Source organism: Narcine bancroftii, chromosome 2 (assembly GCF_036971445.1).
Source record: "Narcine bancroftii isolate sNarBan1 chromosome 2, sNarBan1.hap1, whole genome shotgun sequence".
In the NCBI taxonomy this organism is placed as follows: domain Eukaryota; kingdom Metazoa; phylum Chordata; class Chondrichthyes; order Torpediniformes; family Narcinidae; genus Narcine; species Narcine bancroftii.
The window spans coordinates 280572371-280592473 of NC_091470.1; the positions used below are offsets into that span (position 1 = coordinate 280572371).

The following is a 20103-nucleotide window of genomic DNA, read 5'->3' on the forward strand; positions in this document are numbered from 1 at the left end:
GGCCGGGGGCGGGGCCGGGGGCGGGGCCGGGGGCGGGGCCGGGGCCGGGGCCGGGGGCGGGGCCGGGGCGGGGCCGGGGGCGGGGCCGGGGGCGGGGCCGGGGGCGGGGCCGGGCCATGATGAGGTAAATGCCATTTTCTACCATCTTTACATTCAAGATATCTTTTGATACCTTTTCCACATAACCCTTGGTTATCATATCTGACATGACATTTGTATATTTCAAATGAAAGGAAGGATTTCTCTTGAATTTTCTCTTCAAATACACTTCTGTAATTATTTTATTGTCTGGTGTACAAATTTCCCTTTTCTTCAAAGGTAATGTTATCCAGTAATGACCATCGACATGTTTAATAGAATTTGAAACTAAATCCAGAAACTGTTTGTCCTCCTTTGATGGTTCTTGAATATCTGTGAGACATTCATGGAAATCAATTTTAAACTGTTGTTCCCACAGATCATTAAGTTTGACATCAGAAATTCTGCTGACATTTATGTTCGACCCCTGATTATTATTCATTTTTACCTCCTTATGGTCTGTTAATTGTCCATCCAAGCAATGTTCACATGGAATAAGGTCTGTCATTTTGGCTCCTTATTACTTCTAGAGGTTTGAGAGCTTTTGGTACATCTAATCCAATTAACATTTCAATTTTGGCATCAATATTGGGTCAGAAAATGTTCTTTAGATGATCCCACTGTTTGATATCATTCTGATAGGGAATATTCTCCTTATTCACAGCCATAATCTTTTGAGTATATACACTTGGAAGATCACAAAATTCATTGCAATTCAATTCGGCAATCTGTAAACCTGAAACTATATTTCATTGTTCTTCTCATCATTCTTTGTCTTCAATAAGATCTGTGATCTTTTACCATGAAGATGAAGTTTATTAATTAATTCAACAATACAAAATAATGCAGTACTTCCTGGATTAAGAAATGCATAGGTCTTCAGTATGAAGCTCCCTTTTTAGATTTAACCTGCACAGGAACTATTGAGAGAGCTCTGTTACCAGCCCCAGTAAGACTGTTTGAACCGAAGCTGAAGCATCCTCTCTGACTGTGACTTTAGTTTGGATTCAGATTGTTTGACATCTTTCTCAACTTTATTTTGAGTATGCAGTAACTTGGGAAGTTTTAAACTGCATAAATCACAACTGAGTCGCTTATTACAAGTTCTGCTGATGTGTCCTTTGCACAACCAACCAAAAAATATTTCATTTTTTTTAAAAAAAGTTAATTTCTCATCATACAAGTTTTTCCTCCAATTGTGAACATCTTTCTAAAGGATCTTTATCTTTCCAATACAAACCATTTTCCTGAACAATCTGATCTTCCTTTTCCTTTGTTTCCTTGTTCTTTCTTGTGCTTGTGTCTGACACAGCAGTAACAAAGGTACTTCCCTTTGGATTCTGTTGAGATGATGATTTAGACATCTTTACACCTTTAGGAACTATTGAAGTATCCTTAATATTTCCAAATACTGGTATGGTGTGAAGATATATATGCCATTCCAAGAATTGTACAACATCCTCAAAAGTGTTGTCCATTCCGGGAAGCATCTTAAGCTCTGCAACTTTGTTTCTCCATAAATCATTCAGCTTGTAAGGTAATTTATTTACAATAATTGACAAATTAGCAAGCAAATTCAGCTCTTGCAAATGTATGCAACTTCCCATTGCGTTACAACATCCTCTCAGAAAGAGTGCATATGCTTGTAAAGCCTTTGTGTCCTCTGATTTTATTGTTGACTAAGAAAGAATCTTGTCTATGTGGCCCTTGCAATTTTCTGTTCATTGCCATAATGATGATGTAATAATGCTTTTGCCCTTTTAAAACCTTGTTCTGGGTTCATATTGGCAACTTTTGACTAACTCCTTCTCCTGTCTAGACGATCTTTAGCGTTTTTAGTATTATTTTCAATGTGATCAAAGGATTTCATGAACATCAAATATTGTAATGGATTTCCATTTAAAAACTGGAATTTCCTTCTTAGGTAAACCGTATGAACCTTGTTGCTGCATGGAGTTACGTGATGGAGTAGTGGCCGGTAGGAGAATAGCAGCCCTCTCCAGAAAAGAAGAAAAAAAGTGAAGAAAAAGAAAAGCCCCAGATACACAAAACACAACAAATAAAAGATAAAGGTGTGGAGAAAATGGCACCTAAGAAAGAAAAACCAAAAACAATGGGGAAAAAAGAAGGAAAGACACCGGAAGAGAAGGGTGAAGGCCTTGCCTGCACGAAAAAGCAGGGACCCGCCTTGAAAAGAGGAGCCTGCTCCCCGAAGTTGGTGGAGACCCCGCAGGGTTGTGACCCACCGACCGTGGGACTGCAAAAATAGCTCACTGAGCCAAACAGAGGTGCGCAACTGTGCATGCGCGAGGAATCGCGCATGACAAGGAGAACACCGATGGGAGGGGGGACCAGCTGTGGAGTGAAACCCCACAGCACGAACAGCTGAGAGATGTCCGACAGGGCTCCCAGTTGGAAGATAAAGAAAACAATGGGAAAGGGAGGGGTGAGAAAGAAAAAAGGAAGCGGGTGACACAACAGATAACCAGCCCAGAAGAAGAGGACCAACATCAAGAAACCATGAACAAAAAACCCAACAAACTGAGACAAGCAGCTCAACAAGAAAGTCAGAAGAGACACTGATACAAGGAAGAGAAATAGAAGACACAAACCTAAGAGCAGACACAGAAGAAGAAGAACATCAAGCTCTGCACGGAGGAATAGGAGGTAAAATGAATGGACAGTACATAGATTTTAAAAAATTTCAAGAACAAATGAAAGCATTAAAAGAATGGTTGACAATAGAATTTTGTGAAATTAAAAGAAAAATGAAAAGTACAGAAAAAAAAATGAGTAGAATAGAGCTGGTCATAGCAGATGTAGGGAAAAGATTAGAAAATGTGGAATAACGTGTAATGGCGGTAGAAATGGAAGTGAACGACTTAAAAAGAAAATTGAAAGAAAGTGACAAAGTTAAAGAAACAGAGGAGTTGTTAGCTCAGAAGATGGATATAATGGAAAACTATAGTAGGCGAAACAATATAAAGATAGAGGGCCTTAAGGAAGATGAAGAAGGCAAAAATATGAAAGAATTTATAAAAGAATGGATCCCAAAAGTCCTGTGAATGCCAGAAATGCAGGAAGGAATGGAAATAGAAAGGGCACACAGAACATTAGCCCCGAAACCACAATCACAACAAAAACCAAGATCCGTTTGAGTAAAATTTCTGAGATACACAACAAGAGAAAATATATTGGAGAAGGCATTGAATAAAATTAGAGAAGACAAAAAACCACTGTAGTACAAAGGTCAAAAAAAAATTCTACCCAGACATAAGTTTTGAGCTCCTGAAGAAGAGGAAGGAGTTTAACGCAGCAAAATCAATCCTATGGAAAAAAGGCTTATAAATTTATGTTAAGATATCCAGCGGTGCTTAAAATAGTTATCCCAGGAGAGCAAAACAAACTGTTCTCGGATCCGGAGAAAGCACGAGAATTTGCAGAATGCCTGCAAGACGGAATGAGAGATGAAGAGATGTGTAACAAGAACAAAGAATGACAACAAACTACATATAATGATGTAAAAAATAATGTACAAGTAAGAACTAAAGGAGGGAAGAAAAGGAAAATAAGGGAGAGGGGGGGGAAAGAGGGGTTTAAAAAAAAGAAAAAGAAGAAAAGAGGGGGAGCTTTGTTTTAATGTGAAGATGAGTCTTTTCTGGAGGGGGTTGGATGGGAGAGAATAACAGTCATTGCGAAATCAGTTGACACTTACGAACAGGTTCGCAGTCCGAATGGAGAGGGGAGTTGTGGTTGCCCGGCAAGGGACAAGGGGTGACTTAGAGAGGGGGGACGGACACTTGGGGTTAAGGGAATTTTAGATGTGGGAGTGGTTGAAGTATTTTATGTTTTAGAAGTGTTGTCATAGAGTTCATTCAAAAAAAGAAAACTGAGAAATGGAAATGGGGAAAAGGGGAAAGGTGGTGGTGAGGAAGTGGAAATGACATGTAAACAGAGTATGAGATGGCCATGTTGAACTATATGACTATAAATATTAACAGAATACATAACCAAATCAAAAGGAAGAGGCTATTAAATTTACTGAAAAAAGAAAAAATGGATATTGCATTCATGCAGGAAATGCATCTAACTGAAGTGGAACATAATAAATTAAAGAGAGACTGAGTAGGGCACATAATGGCAGCATCATATAACTCAAAAGCCAGAGGTGTAGCTATACTAATCAATAAAAATGTACCAATCAAAATAGAGGAGGAAATAATAGATCCAGCACAGAGATATGTAATGGTGAAGTGTCAGATATATACACAACTCTGGAATTTGGTCAATATATATGCACCTAATGAAGAGGATCAAAAGTTTATGCAAGATATTGTTTTGAAGATTGTAGATACGCAAGGGAATATATTGATAGGAGGGGACTTTAACCTTAATTTGGATTCAAAGATAGATAAAACTGGACAAAAGACTAGCAGAAAGAACAAAGTAGCCAAATTTATGGTTAAATCAATGCAGGAAATGCAACTTTTGGATATATGGAGGAGACAACACCCAAAGAAGGAATACCCATATTATTTGAGTAGGCATAAAACAAACTTAAGGATTGACCTGTTCCTGTTGTCAGCCCATATCCAAGGGAGAGGTAGGAAAACGGAATATAAAGCTAGATTGTTATCTGATCACTCACCCCTGTTATTACCCATAGAACTGGAGGACATCCCACCAAGAACATATAGATGGAGATTAAACTCCATGTTACTCAAAAGACAAGAATTTAGAGAATTTATTGAGTGCCAAATTAAAATGTACTTTGAAATAATATAAATTTGTCTTTCACTGATTCTGTATTTATGGGATGCAATAACTTCATCAGAAGTTATGTAACTAAGATGAAGAAGGACTACAATCAGGAAATAGAACAGCTGGAAAGGGAAATAGTAAGGACAGAAAAAGAACTAGCACAAGGGAAAATGCAACAAAAAGAGAATTGGCGGACAAAAAAATAAAATATGAAAAACTACAAACATATTAGGTGGAGAAGAACATAATGAAAATAAAAGAGAAGTATTATGAGCTAAGAAAAAAAAATGCACAAAATACTAGCTTGGCAGCTTAAAACAGAACAAGCTAAAAGAATGGTATTGGCATCAAGGAAAAAGGACAAACAAATTACATATAACCCAACAGAGATCAATGAAAACTTTAAGGAATTCTACAATCAATTATACCGAACTGAGAATGAAGGGAAAGAAGACAAAAAAGATGAGTTTCTAGCTAAAATTGAACTACCAAAATTGCAAGAAGAGGAGCAAAACAAATTGATAAAACCATTTGAAATAGAGGAAATACAAGATATATTAAAAAAGCTACCAAACAATAAAATGCCTGGGGAGGACGGACTCCCAATAGAATTCTGTAAAACATTCAAAGAGTTACTAATTCCTCCTCTCTTGGAAGTAATGAACCAGATAGAAGAAACACAAAACTTGCCAGATTCATGTAAAACAGCAAAAATCACAGTAATACCAAAGACTGGGAAAGATCCACTAACACCAGCATCGTATAGACCAATATCTCTACTTAACTCAGATTATAAGATGATAGCAAAACTATTAGCAGACAGATTGGCCAACTGTGTACCAAAAATAGTAAAACTAGATCAAACTGGATTTATTAGGAAAAGATGAACAACGGACAATGTCTGTAAGTTCATTAACTTAATCCATGCAGTACAAGGAAATAAGATGCCATCAGACGCAGAGAAAACCTTTGACAGGGTAGAATGGAATTATTTATTCAAAGTACTACAGAGGTTCAACCTACCAGAGAAATATATTAATTGGATTAAAGCATTATATAAGGGTCCAATGGAGAAAGTGACAGTAAATAGATATATATCAAACCAATTTAAATTAAGCAGGTCAATTAGGCAGGAATGTCCACTATCTCCATCACTGTTCATTTTAACAATAGAACTATGTCCCTCACTGTTTGTTTTAGCAATAGAACCATTGGCAGAACAGATAAGAACAGAAAATAAAATAAAAGGGATAAAAATAAAAGAGAAGGAATATAAAATCAGTCTATTTGCAGATGACATCATAGAATACTTAACAGAACCAGAATTATCAATAAAAGAATTACATAAGAAATTTAAGGAATATGGAGAAATATCGGAGTACAAGATCAATGCAAATAAAAGTGAAACAATGCCAATGAATGATGTGGATTACACAAAGTTTAAAAAAGAATCACCATTTAAATGGCAAACACAAGCAATCCGATACCTAGGTATTAGACTAGATAATAATCTAGGCCATCTATACAAATTAAATTATCAGCCATTAATGAAGAAACTCCAAGATGACTTAGAACATTGGAAAGATTTACCACTAACACTGATAGGAAGGGTAAATTGCATTTCAATTGTTACCAATTCGCCTAACAGAAAAATTCTTCAATGAACTAAAGAGAATAATAAGGAAATTCTTATGGAAAGCTGGGAAACCGAGGATAGCTCTAGACAAATTAACAGAATGGTACAAACAATGTGGTTTGCAGCTACCAAACTTTAAAAATTATTATAGAGCAGCACAATTAAGATATCTATCAGATTTTTATAAAACAAGGGAAACACCAGATTGGACCAAGATAGAGCTAGATAAAATAGGGGAGAAGGTACCAGAACATATACTTTATAAGTGGGATGAAAAACTGGTGCAATTTAGAAGTTCACCAGTACTGCGCCATCTGCTCAACATTTGGAAGAAGATTCACGTAGAAAGGAAAAAACAAATTACCAACTATCAAAATTATTATTGACACAAAATCACCTAATCCCTTTCACAATAGATAACCTTTCCTTTAGAGAATGGGAGAGAAAAGGAATTAAAAGAATAGAAAATTGTTTTTTGGGAAATAATTTATTATCATTTGAACAAATGAAGTACAAATATGGAATAACTCATGGTACAATGTTTGCATTACCACCAACTGAAAACCTACTTCAAGGGCAAATTGGGAAGCAGACTGAGATTACCAGAAGGAAGCAGCTTTGAATATGTGATTACAGACACTATGATAATTAAAAGCTTTATAACAAACATATACATCAAACTGCAAGAGAAAGAAAATGATGAAATAAGCTATAAACCCAAACAAAAGTGGGAAAAAGATCTAAACATAAAGATAAAAAATGAAATATGGGAAAAGTTATGCTCCGGAACTATGAGAAATATAATAAATATGAGGTTATGCATGATACACTATAATTGGTTACACAGGCTATATATCACGCCCCAAAAGTTAAATAAATGGGATCCAACATTATCAGATAAATGTTTTCACTGTAAGAAGGAAACAGGAACAACAGTACATGCAATTTGGGCATGTGAGAAAGCGAAAAAAATTTGGGAAGATCTAAATCAGATATTAAATAAATCACAAAAAGCAACATGCCAAAAAATCCAGAGATCTTTCTTCTAAGTAATATAAGAAGTAAAGAATTAGACCTAAAACTGGATGAAGCGCAAAAAAGATTTATTATGATAACCTTAGCTGTAGCAAAAAAATGTATAATGTGAACTTGGAAATCAGAAGAGAGCCTGAGAGTAAAGCAATGGTACATGGAAATAAATAAATGTATTCCAATTTATTTGAACAAATTTGGGAAACGTACACGGAACACAACAGAGAGGGCCTACCGCGGACCTCCACCCCCTAAAATGATAGAATGAGAAGAAGATGAAATAAACTGACCCAGTGTGTAAAAATAGATGACACAATTTTCTTATTTATTTTCATTGTGTGATGACATTGTTTAATGGGTTTATTGTATTGTATATGCTGAATGTTTAATGGGTTTGGAGGGGGGTGGGGAGGAGGGAGGGAAGGGAGTGGGGAAAAAGAAAATGCCACTGTGTATATTCAAGAGAGAAATGTTTGTGTGTATTTTGATTAATATGGTTCATAGTGTGAAAAATAAAAAAAAATTAAAAAACCTTGTTGCTGTACTAACATAACAGAGATTTCATTTTGTTTTGCTATGCGTAATGTATTGTCTTGTCCACCATGGCTTGCGACTGTTGTGAATGAAGCAAACCGATCTTGAACTAGTGCCATAGGTGTAGGACCAGTGATAGCATTGATGGAGATCCTTGACTTGTCACTGGTTCTTCAGCAACATGAAGAGTATGAAGAGCAACATGAAGAGAAACCATGGCTGAGTATGATCAGCTCACATTGTGAACCTTTTTTGAAATACTCTCCTTATGGGAAGATTCATATATTGTGTGCTCTGAAGAGATTGAATGTCGCTAGTTCTTTCCACAGGGTTGGTCATTGTCATTTGAGCACTCGCAGCCACACCTGTGGCTCCTTGCTAGAGTATACTTGTTTCTTGTGGCTGCAGTACCCATTGATCCGCTGGAATGTTAGGTGCTAGCTTTTTGGCTATTTCACTTTGAGTGTTGAATCTTGCAGAAGCTTGAGCTAATGGTTTTACTTTGGCCATCTTCATAGCATGTTGTTCCTTTTCTTTTCTCTCTTCAGTAATCTATTTTGTTCTTCTTGCTGATTCTTCATTTCAACTTCCATATCTTCTAAAGCATATCTTTTCTTCAACCACTGTTGAGCACAGACAGTTGCCAAGCCTACAAATGCCTTCGCATGCGTAGCTGATATGCTTGAAACAGATGAAGCTGTACGTGCTCCAGATGCCTTTGAAGACTTTGAAGATCTTCCTACGCTCATAACCTTGGAAATACTATCATCAGGGTTCACATCTGAATTTTCCAGATATTGCTGATTGAGTCTCTATCTTCTGCATTTCACTTGGTACAGACATTCAACTGTTCCAATTTCACTAACCTTTAATTCAGCTAATGAGGTCTTCAGTGCCTTATCGGTGCCACCTTCTTGCTTGGTAGTTGAAGCTGCCTCTTCTATGGTGGCTGGTTCCAACCTCCTGTCAAGCGTTGTTGGTCCGCCTTGTTGGCTCAACTCACAACTAAACAGTTCTTTGAGAGGAGCTGTTTGCTCGAGGTATTTAGCCTGACATGACCTCTTCTTATCCATTTTGGGTTCTTCACACTGAAACCTGGCATCTCCTGGTTCCTGGGAACAGTAAACAAATTTGTATCTTGCGTGGTCCCTTTAAGAGAATTTCTCTGAATTGCCTTGAATCTGAATATGCACACAAGCTTTCCTTATCTCTGGTTGTTTATCTTTTAATAACACATTCTTCTGGGCTTCCTGCCAGATTCTGTGAACCAGAGCTGTATCATATCTTTCCAAGGTCACAGGTGTCTTCTAAGACGTTAGCTCAATTTTAAACTGTGCAATTCACAGACATGTTCTTATTTACTGGTTTGGAATGTTGTATTGTTACAGCAAGAATGTCTCTTTGCTTTTAACAAGTTGAATTCTTTCAAACAAATTTTACAAGCCTTTTTTCCAAACAGTTTACAATTATAATTTTATATAAATCAAAATATAGACGACACTTTCCAGGTTCTAGTGTTCCCAAATTTCAAAACGTGTCATCTTCAAGGAAATGTGAGGACAATATTCCCAATTACTAACTTATTAATCCAAAAAACCAAACTTTGTTGATGTAGCTTTAATTCGTTGATAAAATTTTTATCCATTTTGCTAACTTTGCATTAAGATTTTCATAATGATGAATAAATAAAGCATATACTTTATTTAAAGATATAACGATAATCAACTTGAAAGAGATGTATGAAATAATACTAATTCATAGAAAATTATCTTGAGCTCGTGTCTCCTTCATTGTTCTTCAAAGAACGAGATGCAAGCTCTTAGTCTGAATGGATATTATGACATATTACATCATAGTCACTATGGTAATGCTACAAACAATAGATCTCTTAAAGAGACTAACACAAAATTAACTAAGAATCAAAAACACAAGGTTTTAACCTTTACATATGCTATTCCAATTGGTATCTTCTTTATTGTTTTTAACCTTGACTCAAGTGGACTCAATATCTAAGCCTGGATCATATTTTCAATTTGTACTTGCTTTATCTTTTAAATTTGCTACAGGTACAGCATATTTTTCCTTCCAATCATCCTTCCTAAAAGTCATATATCCCTGAATATTCAGTTACAACTATGATCCATTTGCAATTATTTCGCTATAAGTGTTATCACATCATACCTCTATTTGAGCTATTCATCTATTTTTTTTACATACTTCACGCATTAACGTACAAAGCATTAATTGTTTTGCCATTTTTTTTATACAAAGCTTTGGTTAAGCCATGATTGGAGTTTATTTTTGTTGTTCTAGTCACTCCACTATAGGAAGAATGTAAAAACTTTGGAGAGGGTGGTGAAGAGGTTCACCAGGATGTTTCCTGGATGGGATTATGAGAATATTAGGGTAGATCGTCAGAGTGTAAATGTCAAATGCTAGAGTATATACTTTGAGGTGAGAGGAGGAGTGATCAAAGGAAATTTATAAAGCATTTTTTTTAACAGAGTAATAGGGCAACTGGATCACGCTGCCATGGGGGTGCTGGAAACAGAACAATAATGAAGTTTAAGAGGTATTCAGGCAGGCACATGAACAGATAGGCAATTAAAAATACTTTGTTAGTCAAAGTATGGGCAATGGATAAATATGGCTGTAAGGGCTTAAGATGTAATTCAACCATGATTGGAGTGAATGTGGAGCAGGCTGATGAGATTCAATGGGCCATTCCTGATGCTTTTTTACAACTCTTTACACTACAATTGGTAACAATGACTATCTCTGCAATTTCAAATTGAATAACTTAAACTAGAAATTAATTATGCTCCAAATAACAGCTGTTGGATTGTGTTCCAGAGTCAGGAAAAAATAGCATTTCATGTTCCTTCTCATTCCACTGACAAGATTCATTTCTGGTCAAGATATGTTTAATTTTTTAAATTTTACACAAAAAAGAAAAAGCATAGAATAATATACATAAAACATGAAAAAGTAATCTACATGGTCCTTGAATATAACAATCAAGTCCTTTCAGATTAATTCAACAGTTCCATATATTCACAGTTACATTAAGGAAATAAAAAGTTAATGCATAAAACAAAAAAAAACCATGAAACTCTGATTGGGTGGTGGGGGAGGGGAGAGATATTTTTTAAAAGCCCAAAAAACAAAAACAACTGGTCAATCCATTCTGAGAGTCATTTCAAAGTAAGTAGAATACAGATTCTTCCTGAGTAAGCACCACACAAAACTGGATGTGGTTCAATTTCATTTATTAGTTTGAATCATACAAAAATATTGAATAAATTATCTCCAGGTTTCTTCGAAGTTAAAGGTCGTATCAAATATCTGACTTTTAATTTTTTCTCAATCTAAGCATTACATGGTGGAGGGAAGCCATTGAAGTAAAGTCGGCAGATTGCAATCTTTCCATTTGAGTAATTTAGCTCACCTTGCCATCAATGTTGAAAAGGCTGCTATCCTTTGGGCTGAAGCAGGTGCAAAAACTGATTCTCAATACTGTGATCTCAAAAATAGCTGTGGGTAAATTTGGCAGTAAATCTAGGTCCAACACTTTAGCTAAACTTTCAAAAACACCCTGCCAAAAATTATCTATCTTTGTACAGGACCAAAACATATGAATCAAAGTGGCCTCTTTGGATTTACACCTTTCACAAATAGGATTTGTATTTGGAAAAATACTGGCCAATCTGTCCTTAGACATATGTGGCCTATGCACTACCTTGAACTGAATCAAATAGTGACAGGCACAAAATGAAGAATTATTGACAAGTCAAAAAAATGTTCTCCCATAAATCATCGGAAAGTCACTGCGCAAATTTCAATTCCCAAGCACTTTTAATTTTATCATTGGATAGAGGACATAAGCTGTTATAAATACCTGTATTAGCAATCAATTCTTTTTGGAAAGGATTCAATTGAAGAAGAGTATCAATAAAATTAGTTGAAAAGGCAAATGGAAAATTTGGCAGAAAAGAATGTAAAAATATTTAAGATGTGTCTGAGGCAAATGGAAAAAAATGTTTCAAGAAAATGTTATATACATACACATTTATCTTTTTCTCATTTATTGTTTAAACTTGACAACGATTTTGCAGCAAGTTATGCACGAAACTTTCCAAAATACTATTTACTATTTCTGAAATGTTCTACATTTTCAAATACTGTGCATTAATAAATAATGCACTTATATTTGGTTTTGAAACCTATAACCCAATATGGTTGAGTTTCTACTCTGGCTAAACTAGTTTAGTTTTCTGGCTAAACTAGTAGTAGGATGAATATTTTGAGTGGTTAATTCCTGTTTTAGAATGGGTGCATGTACTTATTTCCATTCCATTTCAAGAGGCACGCAGATTGTAAATTTAAGGCCACAGAGAACAGAATGTTGTCCAGCAATATTGAGAAAGCAGAATCTGTTTAAATGGCAGAGAAAACAGAAGCCTTCACATCATCTGCAGTTGCTTCTCCCTAATGAAAACAGGATAATATCTTCAAAATCACACTGAATGGAGGATGGCCACAAATGATTTATGAACATAACATCAATCTCTTATTTAGTGGTTTTTGGAATTGACTGCTGCAAAAACTAACTAATCATCTCCCCAATCTTGCAATGGCAATTGTCACTAAATAGTGCCAAAAAACAGAGTTCCCAGTTCATTGTTCAGTTGGTGCCCAAATTAAAACATGAATTTTTGCAGCGTAGGAATGTGACTGACAAAATTACAAGTTAAATGCAATGTTAAATGGAGCTTTTCAGATTCAAATTTCAGATTTATTGTCAGAAAACATACATGACATTAACATCTAACCCTGAGATTCCTTTTTCCTGCGGGTGTGGCAGAATTCCAATTAATTGTTAGTGCAAAAAATAAACAGTACACAGCATAAACATGTAAACAATCAAAAGAACTGTAAAGAGATAATGAATGTAAACAAACTGAGCAATACAGGGAAAACAAAGAAAATCAATAAAGTGTACAAATAAGAGTCCTTAAATGAATCCCTGATTGAGTTTGTCATTGCAGAGTTTGATGGTGGAGGGGTGGCAGCTGTCCTTGAACCTGGTGGTGCGAGTCTTGTGGCACCTATACCTCTTCCCTGATGGCAGCAGCAAGAACAGAGCCTGTGCTGGGTGGTGAGGGTTTTTGATGATTGCTGCTGCCCTAATGGCAGCGTTCCCTGGAGAGGTACTCAATAGGGGGGAGGGTTTTTCCTGTAATGTCCTGGGCTGTGCCCACTACCTCTTGGGGGGCTTTCTATTCATGGGTATCGGTGTTTCCATACCAGACTGTGATGCAGCCAGTCAGCATACTTTCCGCCACACATCTGTCGAAGTTTGCCAGGGCTTCTAATATACCAAACCTCTGCAAACTCCTAACCTCTTAGGTGAATAATTACTGGTTCATGGTTACTGTAGCCTGATGCCTGTTCTTGCTCCTACAGCCATACTTTCTGCAGCCCCTCGAGTCCAAATGTTCTGGTGGCCTGATTGTTCTGACTGTCCTGCAGTACAAATTGAAGTGTTTGGTTTTTGTTGCTTCAAGCCCAGAGTTCCCCAATGATTTTTGAAGTTCTTAAATGCCACTAATAATCAGGGACATTGTCATAGATTTAAATAAATTAAAAATAAATTTTAAAATCTAGAAATATAAAATTCCTTAAAAGTTAATTTGTGCTAAAAATTAAGTTAAAAGCACTTAGTTAAGGAAAGTAAAGGAATAAACCCTGAGCCATTTAACTCTACATATAACTTTCTCTGTGCCTTGATATTCCTATTCATTGCAGACTAAAACTAAAGGACTGGATGCAAAGTTCATCTGGATCCTCAGTTCATGACAGATATGAAATTAGTGTGCAGTCTTAGCCTTAGAGTGGGATGCCAGATATGCTGTCATCTGAGCTCCAGTACATTCCTGACTTTGACTGTGCAAAATTGAGAACAAGCTGACTCAAACCCTGCAATTAACTGTTGGTTCTGTCCACAAGGTTAGTACATTCTTGTCTATTATCTCATAGCTGTTGTGTGATAAAATGCTGCTTGTATATTTATCTGTCTGGGCACGCCCATTGTCTAATTGTACCTGTGGCCCCTCCCACAGACTCCTGAATAAAGATGATTGTTCCACAGCCCCCTCCCCAGTTCAGGATAGTTGACCATCATGGACGTGACTCCATTCAATTGTGAATAAAAGCCTATCAGTTTTACATAACTTCAGTCCTTTGGAGTTATTGATGGTGCATCAGTTTTATTTGCAAGAAATTTTGATAATGGAGCAGATCCTGAAGCCGGAAAAGTTGGAAATCAACCCTCAATCACCTGAAGCCTCCATCAAGCGATCCTGCAGACATCAACTACCATTGTTCAATCAGAGAATGACAAGCTGTATGTACTACACTCCCGGGTCAGGCCCTGGTATACTCAATGATCAGGGTCACCTTGTCATACCCAGAGGTGATGGACATTCTGAAAGGCCAGTACCTGAAGAAGGTAAACAAGTCTATGCAAGACACCTGGCCACTCAAAAACAGTGACCCGGGCAATCGAGCAAAGCCTTGACAGCCATGGAGAACCTGATTACAGACACGTACGTTGCAGGCATCTGGTCCAACTACATCCACCAGAGGCTGTTGGAGTAAGGTGAGATTAATTTATGGAGAGCAGTCGAATTGGCAGGCACGATAGAGGTGGTTCTCCAGAATCTGAAAGTTTATTATGCTGACAACACGGCATCTTGTGGTTGCCCTGGGCACTGCCATCTTGGGACGTACCGCCATGCACCACCAGCGATCCGACCATGGACCGCTGTACTCCACAAGCATCTAACTCCGCTAACGCCATGTACTACCAGTGACCTGACCACAGCCGCTGTACTCTGTGAGCACCCAAAATGCTATTTCTGTGGCCTGGGCAAGCACCCAAGAAAACACTGTCTGGCAAAAGTTCCGGACTGCTCCAACTGTGGGAAGAAAGGGTATTATATGAAAGTGTGCATGTCCAAGTCACACCAATCCAGCAGCACTGTGTGCGGACCATGGGGGCCGCCATCTTGGATGCCACCATTTCAGTCCCAGCAGCAGCATGTGAGCCATGGGGCTACCATCTTAGACGTCGCCATCTTCGAAATCCAGCAACACTACTTGTAAGCTGTGGGGGCTGCCATCTTGGATGCCATCATCTTGTGATCGAACTCTCAACCGTAGGTGCAGTCATTGACCTGACACTGGCCTCCATCACACAGGATCAAGGTAGTCCTCACCAACTCGCCAGATTGATGATGGACATCCAGGTAAACGGTCATCTGCCTGTTCAATAGTGGGATCACGGAGAGCTTCATTCGCCCAAACACGGTGCAGTGCTACTCCCAAAAGTAGACAGTGCACTGCCGGGGACAGGGCCTTTATAAGGTCGGAGGTGCAGCGACTACTCAATGAGGGGATCATTGAAGCCAGTACCAGCCCTTGGAGAGCCCAAGTGGTGGTGGTGCGGAATGGGGATTAAAACAGTATGGTCATTGACTACAGACAGACCATTAAAAGATACATGCAGCGGGATGTGTGCCATCTTCCCTGCATATCTGATTACGGTATATTAAATCATGCAATATTGGGTTTTTTCCACCATCGATGTTAAGTCAGCTTATCACCAGCTTCCCATCCTCCCGGAAGACCACCAATACACTGGTTTGTGAGGTGTCACCAATGGGGGTTCGGTCTTCCAGCGAGAGATGGACAGAATGGTAGACCTGTTTGAGCTACACGACACATTCCTGGTGACAACATCACCATTTGTGGCTATGAACAGCAGGATCGTGACTCCAAAAATTCCTCCAGGCCAAACTCCTTAACCTCGCATACAATAAGGTTAAATGTGTATTTTGCACAACCCACCTTGCCATCCTTGGCTGCTTCATGGAAAACTGAGTCATTGACCCTGATCTCAATTGCATGCACCCACTTTGGGAACTCCCCCCTTCCCAATAGCCTCTAAAAGCCCTGAAAAGCTGCCTGGGCTTCTTTTCCTACTATGCCCAGTGGGTCCTCAATTATGCGAATAAGGCTCGGCTCCTCGTTAAATCTTTCCCCTGGCCCCAGAGACCCATACAGCTTTCAGCCACATCAAAGCAGACATTGCCAAGGCCTCGATGCATGGTGTGGATGAATCCATCCCATTCTAGTTGGAGAGCGATGCATCCGACTTCACTCTGGTGGCCATACTTAACCAGACAGGCAACCTGTTGCTTTTTTTTCAAGCACTCTCCAGGGCCCCGAAATTCGACACTTCTCTGTCAAGGAGGAGGCCAAAGCTATTTTTTTTAAACTTTATTTAAGATTTTCAAAATATATAAAAAATAATACATAAAGATAATAACAAAATAAACTGAAACAATATAAACCCACCCTCTCCCTCCGACCCTCAGCAAGCCCCACAAGGGGAGCAAAAAAACCATGTATCAATTAATTACATACATAAACTGTGTAATATCTCAAACTTGTAACAAAAAGATTTAGGATATTTCGAAACCCATACATTCCAAATAAGGTGACCACATCTGAACAAAATAAGAATAATGATCATGCAAATTATGTTATTTTTTCCATATAAATACAAGATCTCAATTCATTATGCCAGTGGACTATATTCACTTATACATTATCTTTCCATGTAATCTGTGCTACCGCCAATACTAGACGAACAAAAGCCGTTTAAAACTTGTCCAACCCCAAACCAGTCAAAGATACAGTATAACTCAGCAAAAAAATTTCTGGGTCTAATGGCAATTTAATCTTAAATAATTTTTCAAAAAATACTCTAATTTTTTCCCAAAAGGTTTGAACTTTATCACAAAGCCAAACTACATATAAAAAATGTTCCAGTATGTAGTCCACACCTAAAACATAAATCCGAATGACTAAATCCACATCTTTTCAATTTCTCAGGGGTCAAATACAATTGATGTAAAAAAAAATTATAATTGACTAAACTATATCTTTAAGTAATTTAGTCATCCCATCTTGACACATAACCTCCCAATCTGAGGAGGAGGCCAAAACTATTGTTGAGGCAGTATGGCATTGGAGACATTACAAAGCAAACAATGATTTACCTTACGGACTAACCAACGGGCAGTGGCTTTCATGTACAACAACCAGCAGCGAGGTAAAATCAAAAAATGACAAGAATTGAACTTTCCCCATACAACTACGATACACCGGCCCGGGAAACTCAATGAGCCCCCAGATGCTCTATCCTGAGGAACGTGTGCCAAATAGACCAATTGCAAGCCCTCCACAATGATCTCTGCCACCCTGGAGTCACCAGGTTCTTCCATTTTATCAAAGCCCACAATTTGCCTTACTCCATTGAGGAGACCCAGACTATGATCAGGAACTGCCAGGTCTGCGCGGAGTGCAAACTGCACTTCTATCAACCAGACAGAGTGCAACTGATAAAGGCCACCTGCCCCTTTGAACACCTGAGCATCAAAGTCAAAGGACCCCTCCCCTCCTCTGACTGCAACATGTACTTCTTTAACCTCATCGACGATTATTCACATTTTCTATTCGCCATCCCTTGCCTGGACATGACAACTGCTACAGTCATCAAAGCACTGCAGCCTCTTCACTCTCTTTGGGTTCTTCTGCTATATCCATAGCAATTGGAGGCCTTCCTTTATGATTGATGAGCTGCGCCAATACCTGCTGTCCAGAGGTATCGCCATGAGCATAACCACCCAAGAGAATGGGCAGGTAGAAAGGGAGAATGCCATTGTCTGGAAGGTCATCTTCCTAGCCCTGTGGTCTGAAGACCTTCTAGTCTCTCACTGGCAAGATGTCCTCATAGAGGCACTTCACTCCATCAGATCACTCCTTTGTACTGCCACCAATGCCACTCCACATGAAAGAGCATTTTCCTTCTGTAGGAAATCTGCAACAAGGACCACACTGTCAGCCTGGCTGACATTCCCAGGGCTGGTCCTACTCCAGAAGCACATGAGCAGCCATGTCTGACTCACTGGTCGAAAGGTTCCATGTCACCTCCATGCCAATCCCCAATATGCCTATGTGGCGTACCCTGATGAGTATGAGAACACAATCTCTGGTAGGGACCTGGTGCCCTCAGGAGTTCTGGAGACCATTACTGACCACCCTGCACTCCACTCACCTATCATCACCCATGGTGCATGAGAGCCATGGCAGGTTACCCCAGCCCCAACAGATGGCATGCCAGATTTGTTGCCACACTTCGATTAAACAGACATCGACTACATACAGACACCCCAAACTGTTCAGAATCCCATTGCCGGCACTATGACATTTATAGCGGCAGATCAGACCTCCCAAAAGACTTAATTTTTGATGACATCTAATGCACTTCTCCCTGCCGGACTCTGTAGTAAGCCACTCTTTGTATATTAAAATGTCTGGACACGCCCATAGAGCGCCTGTATCTGTGGCTCCTCCCACAGGCTCCTGAATAAAGGTGACTGTTCCACAGCCCCCTCTCCAGTTAAGGACGGTCGTCCATCATGGATGTGACTCCATTCTATTGTGAATAAAAGCTTATCAGTTTTTCATAACTTCAGTCTTTTGGAGTTATTGATACTGCATAATGTAAGTTGTGGGACCAAGTTTCATTTGATGTTGCAAAAGGTCTTGATATTTTTATATAAGGGAAAGAGTTTGCAGTTCTTAGCAGTACACACTGACTACTCTTTAAAAAAATTAGGTTGTATCCATTCTAATGTAATATCTACTTAAGGACCCAGGCCCAAAACATTGATTACCTTTCCTATGGATTCTGTGTGACCTGCTGAGATTTTCCAGCATGTTTGTGTAATCCATTCTGATGTAAGTTTTCTTTGTTAGTATGACTCATGAATTCAGATTGTTGAAGATTTTTAAAAATTGAATAATTGTTTTAACATTTAGGATTTTTAGATTTGTAACTTTTAGTGGTACGGTTGCAATCCACAGGACCATAAGATTGGCAGAAGGATAACTGGAGTCACCGACACCCCACCCCCGCCTCCCCAGATCGACAGGATCGACTGGGATCATCAGATGAAGAGGGCATGCAAAATCATTGAGGACCCTTTCCACCCTGCCCACAGCATTTTTCAGCTGCTCCTGTTGGGAAGATACAGGAGTATCAGTGCCAGCACCACCAGGCTGAGGAACAGCTTCTTTCCACAGGCAATGAAAATGCTGAACGACCCAAGGAACTGCCCACACTAACCATCCGAGGCTCTCATATTCATTAAAAAATATTTATTTATTTGTCCATATGAATACTTGTCCTGCATATGTATTGTTTGTCTCTATGCGTGTTATGTGGTTGTGTACCTGTGTGTTTTGCACAAGGACTCAAGAACTCTGTTTCATTTGGTTGTACTTGTGCAATCAGATGATCATAAACTTGACTTAAATGAGATAAGAACCAATTTTCATTTGTCTCTATTTTTGAAAGCTCTTTGATTTAATATTCATATAGTTTCATGTTTAATCTCTTCATACATCCACAGACTGATTAAATGAAGAGATAGCATCAGTAAATGGAATTCCCAGAACTCCCAGGTTAATTTAATGTAGTTCTCTCACAAAACACAATTCTGGTACAGGTGCATGCTCAGACTGATGACAACTATAAATGAGGTGAGCACCTTACATACATGGTTACTGCTGACTGAAAATTATCTGCAAGTAATTTTATTTGTGTCCAGAAAAGCCATTCTATCAATGATGGTCTGAGCCTAAAAAATCAGCCATAGCATTTATGGGGCATCAGCTCAAGTTAAGGATGAGGTTTTGAATTATTTAGCAACTCAAATGCATCATTCATTATGCATCCAATATATACAAATAAAAATAAATAAAACAAGAAGGTTTGCTATGTTTATTTTTTTGTTCTAAGACTACCCTGTCAGCACATAGGAGAACTGCAAGAGTGCTGCAGTGTATTCAAAAAAAGCTTTGGGGACTGGTGTGAAAAAGGAAGAGCATCTATTTCTTGGCATGATGAAAGGCATATTCGGATTTAC

The 20103-nt window shown here is 38.4% G+C and overlaps 1 long non-coding RNA gene across 1 annotated transcript; it reads left to right on the plus strand.

Moving 5' to 3' along the window:
• Positions 1-99: 99 nt before the first annotated feature.
• LOC138752695 (uncharacterized) lies at positions 100-19819 on the plus strand. Its single transcript, XR_011350847.1, has 3 exons — positions 100-124; positions 13850-14050; positions 19040-19819. It is a non-coding gene; the product is annotated as an uncharacterized lncRNA (long non-coding RNA).
• Positions 19820-20103: the final 284 nt, after the last annotated feature.